Source organism: Schistocerca nitens, chromosome 4 (genome assembly GCF_023898315.1).
Source record: "Schistocerca nitens isolate TAMUIC-IGC-003100 chromosome 4, iqSchNite1.1, whole genome shotgun sequence".
In the NCBI taxonomy this organism is placed as follows: domain Eukaryota; kingdom Metazoa; phylum Arthropoda; class Insecta; order Orthoptera; family Acrididae; genus Schistocerca; species Schistocerca nitens.
The window spans coordinates 733,937,484-733,962,526 of record NC_064617.1 but is presented as its reverse complement, the minus strand read 5'-3'; the positions used below and the strand labels follow the sequence as shown (position 1 = coordinate 733,962,526).

The 25,043-nt window shown below is 40.8% G+C and overlaps 1 protein-coding gene across 5 annotated transcripts in view; it reads left to right on the top strand.

The window, feature by feature from the left end:
- Positions 1 to 620: 620 nt before the first annotated feature.
- Positions 621 to 25,043, top strand: part of LOC126251578 (uncharacterized) — a 111,087-nt gene continuing 86,664 nt past the window's right edge. For 2 of the 5 annotated variants that reach the window (XM_049952108.1, XM_049952107.1), the window contains exons 1-2: positions 648 to 740; positions 5,985 to 6,083. The gene's annotated coding sequence lies outside the window, so the exon portion shown is untranslated. Of the gene's footprint in view, positions 741 to 5,984; positions 6,084 to 25,043 lie in introns of all 5 variants that reach the window. The other 3 variants (XR_007545759.1, XM_049952109.1, XM_049952106.1) reach the window with 2 other exon arrangements.

The window sequence follows — 25,043 nt, the reverse complement described above, 5'->3', positions numbered from 1 at the left end:
GCGGGGTCAGTGTAGCTGGATGCCAGCCGAATGGGCCCAGGGTTGATTCCCAGCCGGGTCGGAAATTTTCTCCCCTCGGGGTCTGTATGTCGTCATCATCACCTCATCATCAGCGGCACGCAACTCACCTAAATGGCGTGAACTAAAAAGTCTAGCTCTCAGAGGCGGAGAGTCGCCATATGAAAGAAAAAAATTCAGATAGTATGGTATTTGCTAAGAAAAAATGGTAATGGTCATACACAATGTACAATTGTATCCGCGTTGCCACTGATACCTGCATAATACCTGCAGGGTATTGCAGTGTTCCGAAAGAAGCTACAGCTGCTTGGATGACGAAGGCCTTACGCTCTTTCGTCCCTGTCATTTCAATTTGCACGGACCTTCAAGCGTTGTCAATTTTTTTTATGTAGCTGCCGCGGGACAGAAAATGTCATAATTACAGTCCCTCGTAGAGCTACTTTAATAGCTGCATTACGACAGACAACAACCGATACAACAGGGGAAAACTACACGCAAGCACGCCAGAAAAACCCGCGAGCCTAACGCCGCTGGTCACCCGGCAAGTTGCTGCTTCAGCCGCCAGGTGTCTCTGGCGTCTCGTCGACAGCTGCTGGCGCGACAAGCGCGTGGCCAGCCGGCCAGTGCGAACTAACCTCCTGCAGGCGGCCTGCGACCGGAGGACCCAGCCAACTTGCCGCTGTGCGGCGCCACGCTTTGAAACCTGCGTGCCCCGGTCCGAGGTAGGTCACCAGCGTATATTAAAAGTAACTACCAAGCGTACAGATACCTTCACGGCTAAGTAAGTGACTGAATCATTTTAGCACCTAGCCATTAAATAGTTCGAAGTAAACTGTGTGATGTACACTCGTAGAAATATTTCGTGAATTTGCTCCAGGTGACTGAGGCGCTCTAAGTTATTATTGTAATATCTTACCGTAATAGTGATGAGATCTATTTTTACATTTATTTGGTAACTGAAGGTCTTATTTTAAAATTATACGAATTCTTATTTTTATTTCATTTCACAGTCTAATATGAGTCCTATCTATTACTCACTAAATTAATTTCGCACCGATAATGGATCATAATATCGTTTTAAAACTAATTTTTATTATTTAAGAAATTTTACAACAATTTCACAAAATGAAACTCAATGATCATGCACCAGTATTGTGTTATTGAAACCTTCCTTTATTATTATTATTATTGGAGTACAAACATATTTTAGTTGTTATATGAACACATTTATAGCAAATATAAAACTGAATATAAACTAGTGTAACATTAATCCACTCAGGAGCAAAAGAGGATAATACCAGATTATATGAACAAAAAAACGTTTTATTCATTTAATTTTCTAGCTTATTACAGGTCACTTAACATATTTCATATTTTGAAAGCAGTAATACGTTGCTTATGAGGTAGTGAAGACTTCTGGTCTTTGATTTTGGGTAAGCTAAAGTATTAGTCTTTGGCTAGGTTTGACCTTTCTGGTGTCTGTATACTGTTGTAACACGTCAGTTCGCAGCTGCAAGCTTACCTCGTCCGTGTGACTGCGCCCGGGGCCTTTCATTTGCATCTTTTAGCCGTCCACGTTACGTTCTTAGCGCGATTTGCAGATGTGTTTATTTCAATGTTTTCGTCGGTCAGAGCTGACCTGTCGTCCTCCAGCATCTTGCAGGAAAAACGATATAAAAGGAACATCTATCGTCGGTCACCAAGGTTCACTAATGACAACACTGCACCAACAAACACAGTGCTCCAAAATCAATAGTAAACACACTAAAACTGAGGATTCCTGTATGTTAATTTAAACTTGGCTTAACTAACTCAGAATCAAAATATTTCCACTGTTACTGTTAGTATGATGCGATGAGACACCTGTGTCAGTAGGCCCTGGAAATGCAACATTTTTCCTTGCATACGTATGTTACAACAGTCAATATTTCTATGACTAACCTCTTTCTTCCCTAAAGCATCGTCGAGCTGTAGGACACAGACTTTAAGCTGTACGAACGGAACATAAAATGGCTTACCACTTTTCCCATATATATGTGTATATCCACTACAAATAAAGAGACCTTGTTTAGATTTATTTACAGCAAAAAAAAAAATATTCCAATTTGCATAACAGGCAATAAAACTTAACAATTCAGTACAAAAAACCGATTTTATGCCTTGGATGGCTGGAACTAGAACTGAAATCCAGTTATCGCGGGTACGATCTATTGTCTTACCCATTGCTCCATCTCGGTGACGTAACAACAGACGGAATACTAGGATGATCTTATTCAAGGACCCGTCTGAGCATTTGCCTGGGCTGAGGAACTGCGGGAGGCATAATCTACCCTGCTGGAGGATTTCATGTTCCTCAATAGTAAACGAAAACTGAGAGCTTCGCATGTCTCAGAAATAGAGTGGGTATGTCTATAGGAATGAACCCTATCGAGAAAAGAGATGGCTGCAATTTCAAGTGAAAATATGTTACAAGAATAACCTTGGAGCTTCGATTATAAGTAACTCAACAGAGCAAGTAGACTATTAGGATTGTCAGCAAATGACGTCTTGCATTTAGTCCTTTATGAGAATAAGACTGAGTAAAACAGAGTCGCATAATTAGGAAGAACTTTGGTTTTCACTGAGAGAGAAGATTTGGTATCAGGTAGTAGTAAAAAAGAAAAAAAAAGACTTTTACCATCCAATCAAATATGTAGCTTCGAAAGGCATGCTACACATTATCCAAAAAGATCTGTAAACATCTAAGCCGTTTTTAGTAAACGTCAATTATTTCAGTTTGTCATAGGTGATTGGGCAAGAAACTAAATGTTAAGAAGTTTACATAGTTGAAAATGGGCTTATAAATCGAAACCTAATAATAAAGCTGTAAAACAAAGCCAAAAAGTATTTCGCATAGTCGGTACCACACATGTCATACTTAGATTTATTTTTTGAGTTTAGTACTTGTAGGACAGGAAAAATGTAGTACTTGCTACGAATTTCTCCACTTCGTTGTAAAGGATTAGTGTGGTAAAGGGAAAAGGAATAGTAAGACAACTTTAGGAGAAGGTATCGATTAGGCTACGGTATCATAGTAACTACTTAAACTACTTATCTGCCTCCATTACTGATTATAAAACTTATTGTTTTTACCACTACCTCTTTTCTCCCCTTGTCTCTCTCACTCTGCCATCCACCCTTCCTCCCCCCCTCCACCCTTCCCCCCCTCCACCTCCCACCTTTCTCTCTCTCTCTCTCTCTCTCTCTCTCTCTCATTCTCTCTCCTGCATCCCAGTAGTTAGTCTGTTCTTGTGATCCTGTATACATCTCGGGAGATGATAGAACAATAAAGTTGACTTCGACAGAAGAGTTGATTTACAACATTGCCATCAGTAAGAATTTATACTTTCCTTATCAGTAATCTCTCTGCAGTTTTAGTTCATAAATAATTTCTTGAGTACAACTTATGGTATGATATTTAGCTCCAGCGCAGTAAAAAAGGGGCTTATTCGATCAGTTCTCAATGAAACGTCGGAAACCCATTATCTATTCGCCAAAGTCTTGAAAGAGTTGCACGTGTAACGTGTTGGATTTCATGTGACTTTGTTGTCAAAACTGCTTCGATCCAATAGGTCGCAATTCCATATTACCTAGTAAAATAAATTCTTGTAGCCTTTAGGTTTCGTTCTGAAGATGAAAGATTGGCCCGTCAGTTTGTATTTACGTGCCAGGAGGTGTATATGTTGATCATATTTTCCTAAAACATGAAACATTGCTGTTCCCATTTTAAATGAAAAAGAGGAAAATGTTTCACTTATCTTCGAATATTGCGAGGTTCTGTAAGAGGTTCCAAATAGAAGGGACTACCAGCCTTAAATTCCGGTGTGTTGTACGTAACCGGCACAATGAACAAGTTTCCTCTTCCGCGGAGAACTACCGTCATTGTGTGTCACATTCAGGGGGACGCCAGTTCAGATCACAGAGCGGCCACCCTGATTTGTTTTCTGTCGTTTCGTTTCCCCAGGTCACTTAAGGGAAATGCCGGGATTGCAGCTTTGGACCGGACACGGGTGATTAACTTCCTCACCCTGCACCAACCTAAAACTCCGTCTGTAATGACTTCGTTGTCGCAAAACTCTTATACTCCTGGGTATGTGCAATGCAGTTGGGCAGTTACTACAGACTTGGTCTGCTTTATCTACCGCTCAGTAATTAGACAGCAGTCTTCGAACAGTACATTCCTATAAGAACATGACACTTGAGTTACATTCTGAATTAATTTCTCCAAACTCATATAGGAACGAGGGCAAGTTCCCGTGTGCTACAAGCACTCGACCAGAATGAGTTGCCCAATTACGTCTGCGAATCAGCTATTTCCCTAGTTCCAAAGTCAACAAATTTCATCTTTTGTCTTTATACCTCACTGAGCGCCCACGCACCATAATCTTATGCAGACTTTGTTAGCGGAAGTCTCAGCTGTAACTCCAGTACTTTTTCGTCTTTCCTTTCCTTTTTTGTCTCTTTTCCCTTCCTTGACGTTTGAATGCTTTAATTTCTCCTGATGAGTGGTATAACGTACATTTAGCCTCATACTGCTTAATGCCCAATGCGCTGGCTTGCGAGACTAAAAAGTAAGCCATGCCCGATTGGAATCCAAGGAACGGATTAACATTCACTGAAGATATAAAGTCTGTAAATGAGTCCGTGGTCATGTTATGGTACTTTATTTGTAAATTATCGGTTTCGTCCACTGCCATCTTTAAATCTGCTGCAAATAGAAAAGCAGTGGTGTAACCAACTAGGTTTAGTTAGGTGAAGCAAAATTTACGACAGGCCTCTTCGTAGATTTTGCTTCAGATAACTGAACTTCCTTCGTCACACCACTGTTTTCCTGTTTGTAAGAGATCTGAAAATGGGCATGGAAGAAAACAGTAATTGTAAATTGTGCAATTTATGTGATCAAGACCAATCTTTTCAAATGAAGGATTAATATTCGTTGGTCTGGAACCCTCACCAGCCTATGTGAGGATCTAATGTAATTTCCCAAGTTTATCTATATACTGTATATTCGAAACGCAGAAGGCCCTTTTTTTCCTAACGTCTTCTGTAGAAAAGAGGGTGTCTAGCTAAAGTTTCACTTATACGCTGACTCCAGTGGAGAAACAGTCTTAACTGGTACCCTCTGACGCACAACTCAACGTAGCCGTTCCTTAGGATAACTGACGACTGGGGCGACACAAAGGGCCTACAGAATTAAAGTAGACTGATCGAAAATCAGTGGATGAATAGTTTCCAAAAATTATAAATCGCTGTCACTGTCGGGGCTAACGCTGACGAAAATGCCTCACAGTAATCACTACAATATCAAATGATTGCATACTTCAATGTAAAGGTAAAACTGTAAAGTACGTGGTACAGGCCAGTGACCGGGCTATTGGCCTGTCTACAAATAAGGTACAATCTTTCTTCCCCAAGGCACTGGGAGGGGGCGGGGGGCGAGCCCAGCGCCACGACCACCTTTTACCCCAGGGAAAAAAACCCGGTACTCGTTTGAGTGGACCTGCGGCCGTCTTGAAGGGACTGGAACGGGGAAACCACCCCGCCCGTATCTCTAGATTTAACTCGATATCTCTAAGGCGGAGTCCAGTGCTCTAGCACGGCCATGCTCTAAAGTACTGCTATTAATAGTTACCAAAAGGTATGCACGAGTACGTTTGAAAACTCAAATGATTCTCACTTTTATTCCACGTAACAGAATACCCAAATCTAGCCAGGGAATATAATCGAATAGACATAAAGAATGAGACGTAAGGGATCTGACGACATCCGAAGTTCTGTGTAGTAGAAAGTTACTGTGTTGCCCCAGACTTAATAGTTACGCGGCCTTACAGCGAGAGACGGAACTTACTAAATATTGGATACAGTTCGAGTGGGTTGTTTAGAAACACACACGGTCCTGGCGGCTGAGTCACGAGTGGTGTTCCCAGGTTGTCTGTGGGCCCAGTCGCTGCCCTAGGCGCCGCCGCGCCCTTATGACCTACAAAGGAGGACCGGTCCGCGCACATCCAGCCGCCGGCAAGCCAGAGGTAAGCAGAAAGTAAAAGTCTCCAAGGACGGGAGGTGGCCTACTGCTGCTGCTGCTGCCACCCCAACATCTAGCAGACTCGCTGCCGCTTGCGTAACTGCAAATAACTGCCCGGCATGTGAAAGATAGAGAGAGCGACAGACTGGTACCTGAAGGCGAAGGCTTAAGAACGTTGTAGCATACGGGACACTGTAGCGTACGTTCAAGGTGTGGCTGCAAAATAACGTGTCTATTGCTGTAAAACATTTTGTGTATATGTACTGACGAGTTGCAGTAAAGTCTTCGAAGGAGGTACTTGAGAATTCACGACAACCAGAAGCAGATGTCCGCTGTACGTCAACATCGTCAACTTTTGAGAAGCACATAAGGGGCCTGAAGGTAGCATATTCAATATCCGAAACTTATAGCGTAGATAAAATAGCTTCTCAATTTGCACTGATGTTTGGCTTATTTCCTTGTTAAATATCAAGCTAGTAACGTTGATTAATAATTTGACCTTCTGCAACCCATTGAAGATACACGTTTCCATGAATATAAAAAGAAACAAACCATGAATATTTAAAAAAAACATCGCTTTTAGTCTTGATTTGCTCATTCGAGCTTCTTCCGCTCTCGGTAAAATCGGGCCTTTCGATTCAGATCATAAGTTAGAAACAAAGAAAGATTCGTCACACGATATCACTCTTTCCGAGAAATTAGGTTCATTTTCAGTGGTATCCAAAGTGTCACTACAAACACTTTGACTACCTTCTGTTTGTTCGATCGCGAGGATCTTCAATAAGAGTTCTGGACACACTTTTCTCATATTAAATTGACTATTCAATATTTCCTTAAGTGTTCTCTCTCAATGCTGCACTTTCAGCAATCGATTATCCAACAGATGCTCAGATCGAATCACATTACCGAGGTTTTCGATATTTTCATCTATTTTTATTGTTGAAGGACGTCCCGGCCGTGAGTCATCTTCAACGTCTTCTCGGCCATCTTTAGAATGCTTGAAACACTCAAAAACTCGCTTACGTGATAAAAAAGTCTTCGCTATACACTTCTTCTGTAAAGTTTAGGTTTCGGTAGGATTTTTCAAGTTTGATGTGAAACTTCACGACAGTTCTTTGCTCTATTATTAAACTTATTACTTTTGCGGCAAACAAAATAACAGCTCTTATACAAATTAAGATAATGGTCATACTAAATTGCTTAAGACCCCACAGATACCTCATTCGACTGAGAAGGCTTTACGATTCAGAGCTATTGGTCGCTCGTCTATGGCGCATGCGTCCTTGCTCGGTGACAGCAATTCCAGTTGCTTTATAGCCACCTTGCTTACGTTTACTTTACTTTACGCGATCAGGCCCAGAGGACCGCGTGCTCCTACAAGGTTCCTCCTCCACTGGGTTCTGTTTTATAGTCAGCTCTCGTATTATGGTGTGAGGAAGAGTTGCTAAATTAATGACTTTTTCCTCTGACTTTGTTTATTTAAATCGTTCCATAGGACCAAGCAAGTCAAAGGTACTTCTTTATGGAAGGAGTTAGTGCATAGATTACGGATTGCCAATTATAAGCTTAAAAAAAAAGTATACAAGTATTAACAAAATAGAAGGTGTGTGCAACAAGGAAACCTTCCAAATTTTAATTGAATTCTTGCGGTATATCACTCAGTTTTTTTTTCAGTTTTGCCTGAAGCCTATTGAAAATAAACCTGCTGAACAGTGCACAGAAGCATGCGTTGATCTCGGGCATATCGTTTTCCGTCTAGTGCTCACTGAATGAATTTTGCAGTTTCTTCAGAATGAATCAATATTCTCAACCACAAATCCTATGTTGGATTATCTGTACATGCATGGCAGAGTTAGAATTCTCAGGCACCTGAATTATGGCCTACACGAAATTCGCGAACTGACACAGCAAATCACGGTCTGTGTGTTAAGAATGCTTTTCGTGAGTGGAGACACCTGCTCCAAAACATAAAACCTTACAAGGTAACTGAGTGAAAATAGGCAAGATAAACATCTACAGGGACAGTGATGGTAGCAGCATTCAGTTCTGCACAAGATCGTGATCGGGGTACTTCGATGAACGCCTCCCATCAGCTCTCAGTCCACACTTCGCCCGATGCAGTTTGTAATACCACTGTACTTTCTTAACATATTATTGAAGTATTTGAGGATCGTCAGGCTTTTCATAATACTAACAAAATTTTACTGATCACAACAACATTACAGAAAAACAAACATTACATATACTAGCACTGTGTCCCCTCAGGTCATCTAAAAAGCAAAGCCATTTGAAGTAATTCTCAACGTAGCCCAACCGTTCATTGATAATCATTAATTGTGAACCAGTGGACTGATATTGGAGATTAAAATAAAAGGCAATCGATACTTGACTACAAAGTACTTCTTACTTGGTTGCAGCACAACTTCAGCTTCTTAAAAATTAGTGCTATACACTCAAGATATTTATCTACATATGCGACTTCATTCTGGTTTCCATTCCTTCATTTAAAACAAATTTACTACTTAGTCTGAGCTGAGTCTAATATGGTCATTATCTACAAAGGGAATCGAACAATTTCCAATGAATCATTTGCTTCAGCAGTTTCTCATGAAACACAGAACGTAGGTCAGTCGCTCTGATTCTCCTAAACATGATCTAAGAATGCAGTTGTTACACTGGTAACTTACTCATTTTGAAAATATCAACTGTTTGAGTGTTTCTTGTAATTTATCAGCACAGCTAAAATTTATCATCCCAAAAATCTCAATTATTAATTTTCAGTCTGGAGAATTCATAATTTCTTTTTGAATGAAACTCATAAATCAAATACATTGTCAATGTATAACACATAATTATTGCACGGCACAGTCTACTGTTGAAAATGCTAAATAATTACTGACACATTCGCCACAAAGAAAACTAAAACATCGCCACTCCAAAGGAACTTCATCAAAAAATATTGCACATTTACGACTACTTCATCAATGTAACAGTATTCTGGGAGAAAACTTACAGGTTACTTTACATCATACAAATCATTAATTACTTCACTAAATCACCTTACACTTTTATATTATTAACGTTGCTCTTAAAAAACTACAACAACTGTCAATATTAAAAACTTAATCCCTTTAAAATCCCTTCGATGTGTCTTGGAGAGAGAAAACGAGGAATTTATTTACTGTGGAGGTTTATGATTTCATTATTAGATAAATAAATTACACATACACACTTAAAAATTGTTTCCTCTTGTACTACGTGTAGTTATATTGGAATTATTCGTTTCTTTCATCAGCATATACGAGGGGAAGTCAAAATGTAACGAGACTTTTGCAAATTCTCGCCGTAGGGCTTGTCGACTGTTAGTATCCAGAGCTGAAGTACTGTCGTCTGCAACAATTCTATAGAACGTCTCAATCTTATTCCCACGTTAAACGCTGCATTGTAGCAGACCGTGAAACATGGCAGCCCCATGTCGGTCTGCACCAAGGAGAAATGAAGGCATTGATTCACTTTTGTTTGCGGAAATTATTAGCCGAATGCAATCTCAGTATGGTGAGAGTCGGTTAGGTGACGAGGGAAGATCGGGCAGGCCATTGATATCACCAAATGAGGACAATTTGGAAGCAGTTGAGGGTATGGTGATGGAAAACAGAGAATGATAGTAGTCGAAACCGCCAATACTTCACATATCAGTCATGGTTCAGCGTATTCCATCTTACAGGAGGAGCTAAATTTTCGCAAAGTGTGTGCAAGGTGGGCAGCGACAGACTTGTCAGCGCTGCATGATTCGCGAGGGATGGACGTCTCTCGTAAACATGTGACCCGTCATGATCACGAGGGAAATGGATGTTTACAGCAAATCGTTACTCAGAAAAAATGTGTGTACATCACCACGAACCGGAAAGTAAGTCTGCGAGCACAATTTGGGAACACCCATCATCACAAGAAGTTAAGAAATTTAAAAATCAGTCATCAGCTGGTAAGATAATGCTAACACTCTTCTGGGACATGGAAGGTGCTGTAGCTGTTCATTTCATCCCAAGAGCCGAAACTGCGAACAGTGAGAACTGTGGTGATGTGGTGCAAACTAAACTGAAACCTGTAATCAGATCCAAACTTCGCGTAAAATTACGAAAAGATGTCATCCTGCCGCAAGATAGCGCTGGGCTACATTCTACCGAACGGACAGTCGAAACAAAAAAGCAATTCGGATTCGAATTGCTGGAAAATCCGTCATACAGTCCAGACCTGGCTGCAAGCGATTTCCATGTGTTTGGGCCATTGAAGGAAGCACTCAAGGTAACAATAGTTGCAGCCGATGCAGAAGTCATTGGTGCAGTGCAAAATTGGTTACAGGTGCACGCAAAACATTTCTTTTTTTCCCCAGAAGAATCAAATGAATTGTGAACCGCTGGACCAAGTGAGCTGAAGTGCAGGGAGGTTTCGTAGAAAAATAATGTATGTTTCAGTTTTCTATCAGTAGAATAAATATTCATTTTCTCAAAAGTCCCTTTGCTTTGTGACTTTCCCTCGTAATTGTATGGATCCAACAAATATTTTCATTACTTAAAGGGGACTCAGTACTAAGTGATAAAAATACATATAATTCAAAATTCCTGAAATGCTCTCATTATTTATACTTAGAATATTGATTTTTGATTTACACTGTACACTAATAATTTTTATCGATATTTGATCAGGCATCTGTGACGCAAACAATGACTTTCTTTTAACTACACGCACAAAAATATTCAGTTTCACTGAGAATGTTTTAAGGATTTCAGAATGATTAATCTTAGTTTTCAAATATTTCCTTCAATATTGAGTTGTATATTTATTCTAACAGCCTTACTTTATTAGGTTTCTTCAGTATTAATTTATCTTTAGAAGGGGCCTAAATTTCGTTAAAAATGCTATTGATATAACCACGTTTTAAAAATTGTAATTACTTGTTTCTACTTTTTTATATCCACACTCTCATCTCAGTTTCTGTATTTTGGGTAAACTAAGAATCGATATTCTTTTCGTCTTTTCTTACAGAGAATTGAACTGGTCACTATGTGCGATGGGGAGAATGGCGAGCCCTCAGCTGGAATCCGGTTAATGCGACACCACTTTCTTTTTTCGGCCCGTTACACAGATTGCCCCTCTATAAGGTTTTAAGCCTCACTATTGAAGGAAAACCTCAGTATTGCGTCAAAGATTTGGGCATCCAGTTTTAGGTTTCCTGTGCTTACCCTAAATGCCGGAAATTTCCTTTGAAACGGACACAATCAATTTGCTTATCCTACCTCCACCAGCCTGAGCCTGTACACTCTAATGACCTCATTATCGACGGAACGTTCAATTCTAATCTTCCTTCATTGCATCACAAACGATATGTTGATATAATAGGTGTCACGGATGGGTTGATAATAAAACTAAAATAGCACACACATTCCAATTATTTTTTTTTAGCTTTCATTATTGAAATGAACAGTTAAGCGGATGCTATACAAGTATATACAAGAAAGCTAACGTTGATGTCTCGAGATAAGGTTATTTAAATGTGACTGCGATATTCCAGAGCCTATGTTGTTCAGAAGTACGATGCAGTATTCCTCTGGACATGCGTACAAGTCCGAAGGAACAGGGATGCAGTGACTACAGTCGTTAAGAAATGCATTAAACGTGTTCGCAGTTGCGAATATGGACAACAGTGAGCTGTATAATGGAATGACGACGACGACGATTTGTGCCCGTCTGGAACCCGAGCCCGGATTTCCCACTTATCGGGAGTGGTCGCCTTACCAGTAGGCTATAAGAGCACGTTTCGTGGCCAGACTCCAAACTTCCATATGTCGTGAACCATGTGTGCACAATCTCCACTAGTACATCCATTACATATGTCCCCGTACACGGTAGACATTTTAATTGAAATACGATATTGCAGTGCCTTTGTTGTTCAGAAGTATTGTGAAATGTTCCTCGTGGCGGCTACAGCTGTTATGAAGTACATGAAACGTATTCGCAGTTGCACCGTACTTCTGAACAACACAAACAGTGCGATACCGTATTTATCTGCCGACACTGAGCAAGCAACTTTCAATTAAAACGTTTCCTTTGTACAGGGATATACACAGTGGATGTACGAGTGCAGGTTGTAAACACATGCTGGCAACATACAGAAGTGTGGGTAAGGCTGTGAAACGTGCTCGGGTAGCCTAATGGTGAGGCTAATAAGCTTGAAGTCCCGGTTCGTGTCCTTGCCTGGCACAAATTATTGTTGTCTTCATTTCATTATAAATATGATGGTTGCACATATTCGCAACTGCAAATACACTTCATGTATTATTTAAATGTTGCTTGGCGTGGATAACAAAAAAAAAGAAACTGAAGTTAAAAGCCGCTCGCCTTCAACAAGTTCGTGTGACTTTTTAACTGTATGTCATCAGTATTGTAGTGATGTGGATCTTACAGGTTCTCTCCTCCCTTCGGAGAATTTTCCTTAGGTTTGATTGGTGTTTTATTTCTCCGAAAATGGGCATGAAATTAAGTCCTTTCAGCCTCGTCGGAAGCTCACAGATTTGGAATAGAGGTAATCATATTTACCAACTCACGTAACTAGATTTCTAAGTATGGCATTCACCCTTTACTTAAGACAATTTTAATGAAAAACTTGTCTGGTAATTTGACTTTTATGGGTTCCATGGTAACGTCAGATCTATCCTAAAGGTCTATGATTTGCTGACCACGCATAGTAGTGCATCTGATTTGTCAAAAAATTTCAGCAAATGAAGCAAACTCTTGATGTGCTAATTTGCCCACAATGTTTTCTCCACTCTCATGCTTTCATCTTTGCCGATGCATTTATCTTTTTTTAAAATACTGAACAAACCTCCTGTGTAGTACAAACTGATAATCAAGTCTTTCATGCTAAAAGCCATGATGCAGAGGCACAAACACGTCTGAGGTGGAGGTCGCTTCGGGTCACGAACTCTCTGTAGTGCTATCAGGTACGACTTCCACTTACGTACCCCACAGGTACAACGTCGAGCGGCACTGCCTCCTCCTCGAGGCGAATTCTAGCGATCGTAATCAGCTTCGTGAATGTTAAGGAGCTCTGGCCTTCTGGCAGGTAAACAAAGAGTTTGGCAACGCGCGTCTAGAAAGTGTGACAACTACGGCGCCGACAGGTTTACTGAAGACGTCTCTTGCATAAACAGGTCTCTCAACTGGAATCCGCTTAAGTGAATCACCACTTTCTTCTTTTGACCAGTTACAAAGACTGCGCCCCCTGTAAGATTTCAAGCATGAAGTTTAAGAAAAGAAACGTCAGTATTTCGTCTAGTAAAATGGCTATGATTAATCGTGTTAAGAAGTCACTGTTCCCTCACAGGTAGAAGAACACAAGGAAGTGTGACTGAAATTAATGGTAGTTCTGAAAATCTTACATTAAGACACGTCTCCTTCTGCTTTCATATTCAGGACAGATAAGGATCTGCGTTATGTTTCTAGTACTGGTTATTATGTAGTTTCGATGTAGAACATGTGTGTGACATGTGGTATGTTCACAAACCTGTAATCGAGGTTTGGAATATTAGGTAAATACGGAGGTTAACGATCCGGTTTTAAAGAATTTACGCGTTGTTAACTGGAGACCGCTTCAGTTATGTGGTACCGCTGATATTTTATAACGTTTCGTTTTTGTTGTTATTACAAACATCCGTAGTAAACAGAACGTAATGTGATTTACTATTTATTCGTTCACCTGCGAATTAAAAATCCAGCAAGTAGATATTGTAGTACAGGAAAAAGATTTAAAAAATGATAACAACAAACGTGTCTGTGACACATCGCTGAATACGCGTTTCGTTCTGTGCGTTCTATGTGCATAATCGACCTGAAAAGCCAAGAAATTGGATCTCCAAGAGCTGACTTTGGTTTCCGAGATTGTGCCAATATGCTGCTGTAGCGGAAACCATAGGTGTCAGTTATAGGCACCAGTACCTCTGCTGGGAGTTAGACAATACGTGCTTTATGAGACTCAGCTTCTGCACACAATGGACATAACCGATTTGCATGTTTCAAACCAATTTTGCGTTTTTGTTTTGCGCCATATTTCGTTACATTTGTGGATAACTACTGCAACTGTTAAGTGTGTAGTTTATATCTTGCGTACTGTTTACACACCTTGAATGAAGATGCAGACAAGCCTGACTTACCGTTAGAAATTTGTGACTGAAGGGAATAAAAAAATACCAAAACGAAGTCCTATGCACAATCTCCAAATATGTTTATGAGACCATACAGATACAGGATATTTTATTACACATTCACTTTCACACAAAATTTAATTGATAGCCGTGTATAATATAAATCTTTGATAATCAAAATGATGTAAGGATTAAGACATTCAGTATATTCTGCAGAGCTGATAAATAAAAATTCAGGGGCTTGCGAGCTTCCTTTCTCTTTATGATGCAAATTTTCAAAATCTTCAAAAACTTTACTTTTTTGTGCCCTATGTAAAATTAGCAAATTTTCAGTGACATCACCAATACACTACCTACTTCGTGATTTTGTTTCTCTTCCATGCGTTGTCCCCTCTCATCGAGTTTATGAATTTGATTTAAAAAGATTTTTTTAACCCCGTTTATTTCACGTGCTTCCTGTAGTTACACATCGTCAGTCGAACTGAGTCATTGTTTGATTGTATGTGAGCTAATTGTAACTCACCCATCTCACCTCTGGTTTAGCAATGAGTATGCAAATGTTATATGACATTCATGTCGTCAGATCTTCGAAACTAAACGTCCAACAACACCATTTTTGAAGCAACCAGTGTAACACAATGAAGCAAATTACGCATTCACATATTTCGTCTGAAGGTACAAAATTGCAAATATATTTCTCCTCCTTAGATCAGCTGTTAGCAGGTCTGTATTGAGTTTCAACTCCTGTTCTGACAAGGAGTATTTCATCGCAGGAGCGGTTTGCTCAACAAAGTTAACTTAGCTCATTGATAGAGGCCCTGGTTTCGAAATCCAATATTAAAACGCTGCACTTCCCGCTATACATGGTAATTTCGTGATACAAGTCAGTAAATAAAAATTGTTTAGTGGAATAGAAGTACTTGCGCGGAAAAAACTTCATGTAACATTCATATTTAGCTTTGCTATCTCTCAAGCTTTTAATGTCATTATCTTAATGGCTAAACATTTTTTGCAAGGTTATTTGTCACCGCTTTGTGAGCTTAAGTAACTTTTAATGAAAATTAATGGTGGTCGGTTTTCATTCTGGTACTATAATGATAGATGTCATAACCCTTTGTGAACCATAATGGATTATATGCAACAAAGTACGTGAGGGAAAATATGCATTGTGATTCTGTAACGAAAATATATAATCCTCTAGTTTAAGAGATATACTCTAATATGAGGCTTTTGTACAATAAAAAATTTCTTTCTCACTCATGAGTTTCCCCACAATGTGGCTCCCTTTGACATTACTTAATGTATCCTTCCAAGCCTTGCAGTTTTAAAATGAGGTAGAACTGGGCTGTTTAAGGATTTGTAAAATGTGTGTTTCATTCAGTTTCAGCTATCAGTATGTACTCCACTAAACTTGAAGAATTTACCATGATTTAAATTTATCAGTTGTGTTGTACTCTTTGAGCAGCAGGAATGAGTAAGCTGTGTTTTATTAAATTTAAGAGGAGGATAATCCGTGGAAATTCAGCCCATAATCCCTCTAAATACAGTACTTACATTTTGTTGCTTCATGTCTACTGGCAATGGTTATAATCCTATGATCTGCAAAAATAATTAATTGATGTACTGATTAGAAGATCATTAATATTTAATGAGAAACTACAGAGGACCCGATACGGATCCTTGTGGAACTTCATTAATGTCTTCCTCTTGAGCAAGAAAATATTTCACGTGTACAGTTGATGATTCTGTCTGTGAAGCATGATGTAAGACAAAGCAACCACAAAGCCCCCCAAAATCATTGTCCAGTGATGTGTTCAGATGAGAATCAGTCTAGAGTATCGCATTGTCCCATTACCTAGTTTGTAGAATTGTTTGTGTCCCAGTTCACTCACGTATCCCAGAATAAATTGGCACCAACTCTGGAAAGGATCATCAAACCAGAATTTGAAACAAAAATGGGACTGTTTGGGTTTTTCAGAATTTGGTAGGCAAGAATCTACCAATGTAAAAATTTTAACATTTTGCCTTTGGAATAATTTAGGTGACGAAAGTTCAAAATACCCCATCTGACAAAAAAATAAGGCACATAGAAAGGGAGAAGGAAGCTAAATGAAACTTCATGGGTTCTGATGGTATGTGATGTAGAGTCAGATTTACAAAGAACTTGGAAGTATGAGCCCACTTATCAGCATTACTTTGCAGCTCCTCTCCTCTGGATGCATTCACTTATTCGGTTGGAAAGGGTTTCATAAGGCCATTGTATTCTCTTCTGAGGTAAGGTGAGCCACAGTATTTGCAACTGGACTTGGACATCCTGGATATTGGCACCAGAACGGAGTCGACATCGACGCTGCTCCCATACATGTCCTAACAGGGACAGATTTGGGGACCTTGCTGCCCACATATGTACCTCAACATCTCCTAGAGAGTTCATAGAGATATGTCATGTGTGGACGAGCATTGTTGTGTTGATAAATCGCATCACGATAGTGCCGCATGAGAGATAACACGTGAGGGCGAAGGGCTTTCGTGTGCCGTCAGACTTCTCCCAGTCACTACCAGCAGTAACCTCAAGTCACGTTCGAAGAGTCCCACACCGTAGTGCCAGGTGTAACACTGCTGTGGCTCTCCAAGACATTTGAAGAGCGGGACTGTTCCCAAGTCACCGCCATACTCGCCGACGATAGTCATCTGGGTAAAGGACTCACTGCTGGCCAACTCTTTCTACTCCTAGAATGCAGGCTTTCACGAACGAATGATGTAGCTGAAGGTAAACCTTTCGGGACTTGAGGTCGTGGTCCAAGATGTTTCGTCCACTCGGCAAGACTCAGCGGAGGAGCGCCTCTGAAGATGTCCAGCGCAGTCGTGGACGAAACATCAGGAACAGAAGAGTTTCTCGAACCACGACATCACATCACGAAAAGTTTACCAGCAGCTCTTTCTACTACACTGATGCATTTATTAGCAGAACTGACTGATTTGTGTATGTTACTAATAATATCAAATAATTGTGCGGAAATTCAATGTGGTAATGCGATCACTGGAAATAAGTTTTGTGAAATTATTTTTCTATTTCATGATGCATGGCTACAACAGCCTAAGAATTATATGTACCTCATTGTATTGAACACATGCATTTTTTGTGGCAAGTTTATTACTACCTTTTAAATGAAAATATATTTGAGATTGTTTTTAGCTTACTCCTCATTCATGGGGACCATTTCACTTAGGATGTGCGGAAGGCACATTAGCGTATCTGTTGTTCTTTGTGAATACATATTGTGTATTCTTGTTTCTGAAATTTTCTGCGTCTTGCAGGATATCGTCACCATGTTTCTATTGGAATGAAAAGTATATATATATATCTAACCTACATATATCTAACCTACAGTGATCCTACCTTGTGATGGTGAGCTGTGGTTGACAGGAAACATCCCAATGCCCCATAAATCTGACTGTTAGATTCGACCAGCCGGCCTTATGAAGATCCACAATGGAACCTTTTTGAAACTCTGTCAGCACCAGATAACGCTGTCTCTCACATGTGTGACATATCCATGACCTTCAGTGATCAGAAACTGACGCTTTTGCGGCTGTTACATACAATAGCAGGAATGGTAACAACACTGAACAGGAATAACATAAATGCACTCCGAAGGCCGTTGCCTGTCACAGAAAATTGCAAATCTAAACATTTACATACGTGCAAATGGTGTGTACGTGTATGAAGCGCACTGACATCCGATGACTTCTGTGCGCTTCGCTTTTTGTCAGGCATTGTAACTGTATAAAGTAGTGTGAAACCCTGTCTTCTAGTAACTATTACCATAAACTTTAAGGCATCCTCCGACTTTTTCGTGCCGGTCGTCCGTTATGCAAAGTGGTCAGTGGATACTTTGTATATTCAATAGAATGTAAGTCTGAAGATGGCTGATAATCTCCAAACTCCAGTGATGATGGTTTTATGTGGCATAAAACAGTAAGTTGAAGGGTAAAATTTTAGACTGATCAAGTGAACTTTGGGCTTCTGCCCGAATCTCGGTCCAATGTTGAAATGTTCAAATGTGTGTGAATTCCTAAGAGATCAAACTGCTGAGGTCCTCGGTCCCTAGACCTACACGCTATTTAAACTAACTAAAACTAACCTATGCTAAGAACAATACACACCCGAGGGAGGATTCGAACCTTCGGCACCACGCAATCCGTGACATGGCGTCTCAAACCACGCGGCCACTCCGCGCGGCGAATCTCGGTCACCTTCCGTATCAGAAAGAAAATAGTTGTAATTGAATGAGACAAACCAAGCGAAACAAGCAAAAGGTAATTTTGTTAGTCCATTATCCGGGTCACAGTGGACGCTAATCTGACACAACACGAATATCTCAGCTTCTACTGGTAATTTCGTATTATGGGAAACAGTGTGTTGTACATATCAACTACATAGGAACGCCGAATATGTTTCACGGAAGTGGCTTACAATTTCGACGGTGGGGGTGCACACGGAGATAGCCCTGGCAGTGCCAGAAGGAAATCCACCAGGAAGCAGTCCGAGCGGAGCTGCTCCTGCCGCTGTTACATAAGACGCCAGCCTCCGGTTTGCAACAGACGCTGCCTCTTCGTCAGCTTCAGCTTTTGCGTTATGAGACCGCCTCCATTGCGTGTCAGGAGCCCTAATGACGCCCAAGTTCAGTTACCGCGACAGCTTGCTCAAGTAATTGAAATGCTGTTGCGACATCTGTAATAATCATATCTTTTAAGAGCGGGAGCAGAAGCAACACCTGAAATTATTTGCAGAATAAGGAGATAACACATCAGAGATTAATTACTCTAAGAAAAAGTAGTGTACAGGCAGCTCTAAAACGGTTAGTAATCAGTTTCTGCAGCTACACACTTACTATTTGTGAAGAAACATTCTTTTCAAGTGGAAAACATCTCCTGGCTGCTTTGAAGCGGTTCGCCACCGTTTATCTCTGTACTAACCTCTACATATCAGAACATCAACTACATCCAACGTCTTCAGTGAATTAGTGTATACAGAGTGTCTCTCGTAAGGGTCGTCAGGTGCATTTTGGCTAGTGTTTCGACAGATATTTGCTGTTTCTTTCCAGCGATGTGCAACTGGAGTCAAACCAAACAAATACTGTTAATCATGTCTTTCATGAAACGTTCAGTGTCGATGGAGAGCATCGGTATGTTCCCGGTTATGTACAAAATGAATTTAAAGCGAAATTTTACGTGCGCATTCGATAGAACGGTCCGAAATTAATCTATTGTGATATTCATTTTATCGGTATGTATTAACAAGGGCATGAAAACACGAAAAATAAGCAGTTTTCCAGCAACTACAGCACTTCCCTGGCCTGCACTGGTTGGTACCGTCGAGTAGCAGCGCTGCTCAGTCGCAGCTCCAGTACTCGTTTTCCTTCAGTTTTAATTTCCCTGTAAACATATTTCGGTATAGTGAATATGGCATTATATTAATTTGGGGCGGCTGTACCAAATGACAACGAGAAATTCCAATTTAATTTTGTTCGTAACGGGAAACAAACCGCAGGTTTTCGTCGACACTAGGCCCCTCACTAAAGACGCTATGAGTAGTATTTCTTTGCTGTGGCCTCAGGTATATACCGCAAAAACTGAACTGCAGATATCTGCCGAAACAACAGAGAGACTTCTCCTGACGACTCTTAGGAGCAAATCCTTATCTCTGTCTTCCCCTATAATTTGTTCTCTACACAGTCCTTCTAGATCCATGCAATATGTGGCACATTTTGTTAACGGGTGCATTATCACATCCCTTCTTTTAGTTTTCCAAACATTCCTTTCCACACTGATTCTGCAGAGAATCTCCTCGTTTCTTATCTTACGCTCTATTTAATTTTCAATGTTCTTCTGTACCATGGTCTAGGGACCCGCCACGATAGCTCAGCGTGTTCGCTCAGAGAGGCGCTAGCCCTCTGTAATAAAAAGAAAAAAAATGAGTAAAGGAAACAACGATCAACTTGAAGAGATGTCCTGTGATGTCCGCCAAGACCAAACGCAACGAACGATACCGAAAAAAATTAAAAAAAAAAGGCTAGCTTCTTTGATTCCTAATCAAAACTTCTTCAATCCAGGGTTAGAATTCCGCCGCTGGTTAAATTTTGATTGATAATCAGCATTGGCGGCCGAAGACTTCCGGCATAAGAAGCCACCCCTCATTCTGCCAACGGCCTTGTCAAAGAGGACCGAGGGGCAGACTGAGGATCTGGACACTATCTTGTCCCAGGGATAGGAAGCTGCCCCTAAAGTCGGAAGAATCAGCAACGATCAGTGGCACGAGGATGCAGAAGACCAAGGAAACCACTACATTGAAGATACGTAACATGTGTCCACAGGAAATGTGGCCTGTAATTGAAGAAGTGTCATGACTATCCCTCCACTGGCAAAAGATTCCGGAATAGTCCCCCATTCGGATCTCCGGGAGGGGACTGCCAAGGGGAAGGTTACTATGAGAAAAAGATTGAATAATCAATGGAAGGATACCGTTCTACGAGTTGGAGCGTGGAATGTCAGAGACTTTAACGTGGTAGGGAAAGTAGAAAATCTGAAGAGGGAAAGGCAAAAGGCTCAATCTAGGTATAGTAGGAGTCAGTGAAGCGAAGTGGAAAGAAGACAAGGATTTCTGGTCAGATGAATATAGGGTAATATCAACAGCAGCAAAAAAGGTATAACAGGAGTAGGATTCGTTATGAACAGGAAGGTAGGGCAGAGAGTGTGTTACTGTGAACAGTTCATTGATACGGTTGTTCTTATCAGAATCGACAAAACCAACACCGACAACGATAGTTCAGGTATATACGAGCGTATGCTGACGTTGGAAGCTGAAGATGAAGAGATAGAGAAAATGTGTGAGGATATTGAAAGGGTAATACAGTATGAAAAGGGATATGGAAACCTAATAGTAATGGGAGACTGGAATGCAGTTCTAGGGGAAGGAGTAGAAGAACAGGTTACAGGAGAACATGGACTTGTTACAAGCAGTGAGAGAGGAGAAAAACTAATTGATTTCTGTAACAAGTTTCAGCTAGAAATAGCGAATACGCTGTCCAAAAATCACAAGAGGAGGAGGTATAAGTGGAAAATGATACGCGAAGATTTCAGTTGGATTACATCATGGTCAGACAGTGATAACGAAAGCAGATACTGGATTGTAAGGCGTGCCCAGGGGCGGACGTACACTCTGAGCACAATATAGTAGTGATGAAGAGTAGGTTGAAGTTTAAGACATTCGTCGGGAAGAATCAATACGCAAAGAAGTGGTATACGGAAGCACTAAGGAATGACGAGATACGACTGAAGTTCTCTAAGGCTATAGATACAGCAATGAGGAGTAGCTCATTAGGCAGTACCGTTGAAGAGGAATGGTCATCTCTAAAAAGGGCAATCACAGAAATCGGGAAAGAGAACATAAGTACAAAGAAGGTAACTGTGAAGAAACTATGGGTAACAGAAGAAATACTTCAGTTGATCGATGAAAGGAGGAAGCATAAAAATATTCCGGGAAACTCAGGAATAGAGAAATACAAGTCGCTGAGGAATGAAATAAATAGGAAGTGCGGGGAAGCTAAGACGAAATGGCTGAAGGAAAAATGTAAAGACATCAAAAAAGAAATGATTGTAGGAGGGGCAGACTCAGCATTCAGCATACAGGAATGTTAAACCAACCTTCGGTGACATTAAAAGCAAGGGTGGTAACATTAAGAGTGCAACGGGAATTCCACTTTTAAATGCAGAGGAAAGAGTGGACAGATGGAATGAATACATTCAAAGCCTCCACGAGGGCGAAGATTTGTCTGATGTTATAGAAGAAGAAACATTAGTCAGTTGAGAGGAGATAGGGGATCCAGTATTAGAATCAGAATTTAAAAGACCTTTGGAGGACTTAAGATCTAATAAGGCAGAACATAAGAAGATAACATTACATCAGAATTTCTAAAATCATTGCAGCAAGTGGCAAAAAGTGACTATTCACGTTGGTGCGTAGGCTGTATGAGTCTGGCGACATACCTTCTGACTTTCGGAAAAATGCCCTCCACACAATTCCGAAGACGGCATGATCTGACAAAGTGCGAGAATTGTCGCACAATCAACTTAACAGCTTATGCATCCCAGTTGCTTACAAGAATAATATACAGAAGAATGGAAAAGAAAATTGAGGTTGCGCTAGATGACGATCAGTTTGGCTTTAGGAAAAGTAAAGGCATCAGAGAAGCAATTCTGACGTTGCGGTTAATAATGAAAGCAAGACTAAAGAAAAATGAAGGCACGTTCATAGGATTTGTCTACCTAGAAAAAGCGTTTGAGATTGTAAAATGGTACAAGATGTTCTACGTTCTGAGAAAAGTAGGGGTAAGCTATAGGGAGACACGGGTGATATACAATGTGTACGACAGCCAAGAGGGAATAATAAGAGTGGGCGACCAAGAACGAAGTGCTGTTATCAAAAAGGATGTAAGACAAGGATGTAGCCTTTCGCCCCTACTGTTCAATATGTACATTGAGGAAACAATGATGGAAATAGGAGAAAGTTTTAGGAGTGGAATTAAAATTAAAGGTGAAAGGATATCAATGATACAATTCTCTGATGACATTGCTATCCTGAATGAAAGTGAAGATGAGTTACATGAACTGATGAACGGAATAAACTGTCTAATGAGTATATAGTATGGGTTGAGAATAAATCGTAGAAATACGAGGGTAACGATAAGTGGTAGAAATGAGAACAGCAAGAAACTTAACATCAGGATTGATGGTCACGAAGCCGGCCGGAGTGACCGCGCGTACAGTCTGGAACCGCGAGACCGCTACGGTCGCAGGTTCGAATCCTGCCTCGGGCATGGATGTGTGTGATGTCCTTAGGTTAGTTAGGTTTAAGTAGTTCTAAGTTCTAGAGGACTGATGACCTCAGAAGTTGAGTCCCATAGTGCTCAGAGCCATTTGAACCATTGATGGTCACGAAGTAGATGAAGTTAAGAAATTCTGTTACCTAGACAGTACAATAACGAATGTCGGACGGAGGAAAGAGGACATCAAAAGCAGACTAGCAATGGCAAAAAGGGCATTCCTGCTGACAGAAGTCTACTAATATTAAATATCGGCCTTAATCTGAGGAAGAAATTTTTGAGAGGAATAAAGCATTGTACAGTAGTGAAACATGGTCTGTGGGAAAACCGGAGCAGAAGAGAATCGAAGCATTTGAAATGTGGTGCTACAGACGGATGTTGAAAATTAGGTGGAGTGAAAAGGTAAGGAATGAGAAGGTTATGCGCAGAATCGGAGAGGAAAGGAATATGTGGAAAACACTGATAAGAGAAAGGACAGTATGATAGGACATCTGTTAACACGTGAGGGAATGACTTCCATGGTACTACAGGGAGCTGTAGAGGGCAAAAACTGTAGAGGAAGACAGAGATTCGAATACATCTAGCAAATAACTGAGGACGTAGGTTGCAAGTGCTACTCTGAGATGAAGAGGTCAGCACAGGAGAGGAATTCGTGGCGGGCAGCCTCAAACCAGTCAGAAGGCTGAAAACCAAAAAACAGAACAAAAAAAAGCCTTCTGTAACACCACGTCTCAAATACTTCATATTCTCACATTTCGCCGTCCTCGCGTATCTCATGATTTAATTCCGGTAATTGAATATTGTTTTCAAGATTAACTGTAGATATTTCTTTCGAATGTCATAATGTCCAGCTGGCAGACGTTTATGGCTGAGTGTAATCTGAAATAATCATTGTCAGCTCATATCTGATGCCTTGTTTCGTTCATGTTCTTCGCAGCATTTACACTGTAAACTACATTGGAAATGTACCGCTAGACTTACTGATATACCTAGAGCTTCGTCACTGAAATGACCACTCACAGAGCAGTACTTACACTGTCCTGTCACATTAAAGTGACCGCATGTAAAAAGTTTGAATGACCACCCTTTGTGCCACGGACCGTGGCAAGACATGCAGTAAGAGAGTCAATGACGTTCTGCAAGGTCCCTTGTTGACTACAACGCCGTGCTCAGCTGCTCTAGGTGCATCGGTTGAGGGTCCATGGCGTCAACAGCCCGATCTAATTGGTCCCACAGATTCTCTGCTGGGTTTAAATCCAGGGAGTTTGGTGGCCAGGGGTGTACAGCAGTCACGACCTGCTGTTCTTGGAACCATGCACATACACTGAGAACTACGTGGCACGCAGTCCTGCTAGTAGATACCACTGTGCCAAGGAAGATCAAAAAGCATGTAGGAGTGGACATGGTGCCCGTGGATAGATGCTTACTTTGTTGATTCATTGTGCCATTTAGAATGAAGAGAGCACCCAGGGAATACATCAAAAAGATCCCCCAGACAATAGTGCTCCCTCCTCCGGCCTGGATCCTTCCGACGATTGTGTATTTGCCATCGGTCTGATGGAGCATAAAACGTTATTCATGTGGAAAGGTAGCTGTCGTCATTCAGTGAATGTTCAGTTGTTGAGTTATTAGCGTGCAGATTTCAGCCTCTATCTTCGATGAAAATTAGGCGACACGGGTGCGTAAATCTCGCATCTGATGCGAAGGCCCATACGCAGCAACTTTCACTGAACAGCCGTTGCGGAGTCCCTCTGGGCGGTCAGTTGCTCAAAAGTTGCACTCCTATTCGCCATTGCACATCTCCACAGTCGTCGTTCGTCCGTGTCATCTATGCCCCGTGGTGTACCACAGTAGCCTCGGCGTCGGTTTTGTATAGCACCA